Source organism: Mandrillus leucophaeus, unplaced genomic scaffold, assembly GCF_000951045.1.
Source record: "Mandrillus leucophaeus isolate KB7577 unplaced genomic scaffold, Mleu.le_1.0 Scaffold20, whole genome shotgun sequence".
Classification (NCBI taxonomy): domain Eukaryota; kingdom Metazoa; phylum Chordata; class Mammalia; order Primates; family Cercopithecidae; genus Mandrillus; species Mandrillus leucophaeus.
Window position 1 is genome coordinate 1088716 of NW_012102032.1, and position 3472 is coordinate 1092187.

The window sequence follows — 3472 nt, forward strand, 5'->3', positions numbered from 1 at the left end:
CACTGGAACCTACGCAGGAATGCCTATGAGGTAGAATTTAGGTCTCCTCTCACCTTCTGGACTTTTCCACTTCCGTGTGCCCAGGGTCCAGCCCTGTCTTCTGGCTTGAGTCTGTGTTGGGCCTGATTACTACAGGTTTTTCTTGTTCTTGTTCTGTTCTTTTTTCTTTTCTTTCTTTTCTTTTCCTTCCTTCTTCCTTCTTTCTTTCTTTCCCTCTCTCTTTTTTCTGTCTTTCTTTCTTCTTTTTCTTTCTTTTTCTTTCTTTCCTTCCTTCCTTCTTTCTTTCTTTCTTTCTCTTTCTTTCTTTCTTTCTTTCTTTTCTTTCTCCTTCCTTCCTTCCTTCCTTTCTTTCTTTCTTTCTTTCCCTTTCTTTCTTTCTCCTTCCCTCTCTCTCTCCCATCTTTTTTTTTTTTTTTTTGAGACAGAATCTCTCTGTGTCACCAGGCTGGAATGCAGTGGTGTGACCTCGGCTCAGTGCAACCTCTGCCTCCCGGATTCGAGCCATTCTCTTGCCCCAGCCTCCTGAGTAGCTGGGACTACTGGTTTGTATCACCATGCCCAGCTAATTTTTTTAATTTTTAGTAGAGAGAGGGTTTCACCATGTTGGCCAGGTTGGTCTTGATCTCTTGACCTCGTGATCTGCCCGCCTTGGCCTCCCAAAGTACTGGGATTACAGGCATGAGCCACCGTGCCTGGCTTTTTTTTTTTTTTTGACGGAGTCTTGCTCTCTCGCCAGGCTGGAGTGCAGTAACCCGATCTTGGCTCACTGCAGCCTCCGCCTCCTGGGTTCAAGCGATTCTCCTGCCTCAGCCTCCTGAGTAGATGGGACTACAGGCGCCCACCACCAAGCCCAGCTGATTATTGTATTTTTATTAAAGATGGGATTTCACCATGTTGGCCAGGATGGTCTCAATCTCCTGACCTCGTGATCTGCCCACCTCAGCCTCCCAAAATGCTGGGATTATAGATGTAATCTGAAATGCCACAAGCTATAGGATTGGAAGAGATTTCTTTTTTGTTTATATTTAGTATCTGGATGGCCATGGCTGTGTATGTAGTGCACTTGATCCTTAAGTGAGATTTAATTCCTGTATTTCCATGACACTCATTATCAGTGTTTAAATTGACCCAAGGGCCTCTCCCGTACGGTTTGGCCAGTAACTGTCCCGCATGCTAGGACTTGAATTTAGGTCCTGTTATTTATTAGTTTATTACCAAGGAACTTGTTCAAGTTACTTGACCTCTCACTCAATGTTCTCCTCTGTTCAAATGGGAGAAATAACTTTTTTTTCTTTTTAATGTTTGAACAAGTTAGATTTGTGAAAACATGTAAGACAGAGACGGATACAAAAATGAATGTTCAATGTTCCTAATGTCCCTTCTCTCCCTTTCCCTTCGCTTTATAAAAAATCAATTCAGAGTGAGAAATATCTGCGTTTAAAAATACACTTAAGGCGGATCCTTTATCAACAACATGTTTCCAAGCCAAATGTGAATCAGACCAAATTGGTGTCTTCATCCGATTGTGTTTTTACCACAAGAAAGGTTCTCAAATTAGGGTTTAAGCTGACAAAAGGAATTGGGTGTTAGAGGGCTTGGTCGTACACAAAGCGCCAAAGCCGTAATCTGCTTTGCATAAGGAATTCTAAAGAATTACAAAGAGTTTAGTCAACTCCCACAGTCATATGTGAGTTGTGAGGTTTGGTGCAGGGACAAGTGAAGGAAAGGATTCTATGAAAGTTGACAACAAGAGAAAGCGAAGCCCTGACTGTAAAGAAGGCTCACATCATCTCTACACTATCCAATCACATTCGCAACATAGCAGCATTGTGCATTTGGGCTTCCATACGAATAAAATTCAGCAGCTCCTGTGCCTTACCTTCCAAGACTCAGAGTGAGGCCATCCTGTCACACGCCGTTTTGTTAAAAAGATATGCCAACCTGGCTAGGAGCAGTGGCCCGCGCCTATAATCCCAGCACTTTGGAATGCTGAGGCGAGTGGATCACTTGAGGTCAGGAGTTCAAGACCAACCTGGGCAACATGGTGAAACCCAATCTCTACTAAAAATATAAAAATTAGTAGGGCCTGGTTTTGGGCGCCTGTAATCCAAGCTACTCTAGAGGCTGACGCAGGAGAATCGCTTGAACCTGGGAGGTGGAGGTTGCAGTGAGCCAAGATCGTGCCACCTCACTCCAGCCTGGGTGACACAGCAAGACTCTGTCACAAAAAAATAAATAAATAAATAAAATAAAGTCAAACCATATGCAGAGACCCATATGCTATGATACAAATGCAAGCCGGTACACATAAATGCATTTTCCCACTGTCCAGAGATTTTGTTGTTGCAAAAAACAAAATCTTGGAGTGAAATGTAAGAGCTAATGACTCCTATTCACTGTGAAAAAAGAAGAGGAAATGATAATCGGGTTGAAGAAATAGCAGGTTAGCAATTGGGAGATCAGAGACCCAAAATACCTCCCACCGTGTATCTGTGGGACAGAGGTGAAGTCCTCTCCTCGAAATAGTGTTTCAGTTTCCCCACCAGAATGCTCTAAAGTACAATCCTGGCTTGTGCTTCAAGGGGAGGAGATAATAAGCATAGCAATCTTCCTTAAGACAGTGTTACCTAAATCCCAGTCATTACTACACTAATACACTAAGATGATAGTACCTGCAGGAAGGCAGGCATCACCTTGAACACAGAGAGCTGTTAATCACCTCAAATCCCTCAAGTGTGTCAAGTAAAGGGCAAGGGAAAGATATGCAAACTATAGTACTGGTGTCATGGTGGTTTTTTTTTTTTGTGTGTGTGTGTGTGTGTTGTGTGTGTGTGTGTTTGAGATGGAGTCTCGCTCTATCCCCCAGTGTGTGTGTGTGTGTGTGTGTGTGTGTGTGTGTTTGAGATGGAGTCTCACTCTATCCCCCAGGCTGGAGTGTGGTGGTGCAATCTCAGTTTACTGCAACCTCTGCCTCCTGGGTTCAAGCAATCCTCCCAGGTCCCACCTCAGCCTCCCAAGTAGTTGAGATTACAGACGCATGCCACCACACACAGCTAATGTTTGTAGTTTTTGTAGAGACGGAGTTTCATCATGTTGGCAAGACTGGTCTCGAACTCCTCCCAACCTCAAGCCATCCACCTGCCTTGCTCTCTCCAAGTGCTGGGATTACAGGTGTGATCCACTGCCCCCAAACCACCTCAGAGTGATTTTGTGTAAGCCTTGAGCCTTCACTGTGAACATTTTGCTTCCAAGCATAAATGATTCTGAATTCCAAGTAACCTCATTACTGCAAGATGAGATGGTCTTGACCAGTTTACCACTCTTGAGGCCTTACATCTTGCCAGCACTGCTATGATTCCCACCAAAGCCGAAGCGCATGTGCAGGACTGTGGGGTCAATGTAATCAGAAAGAAAGATGCTTACTTTAACCAAGGAAACTACTTCCAACCTGGGATTGTAAAACGCCTACCTA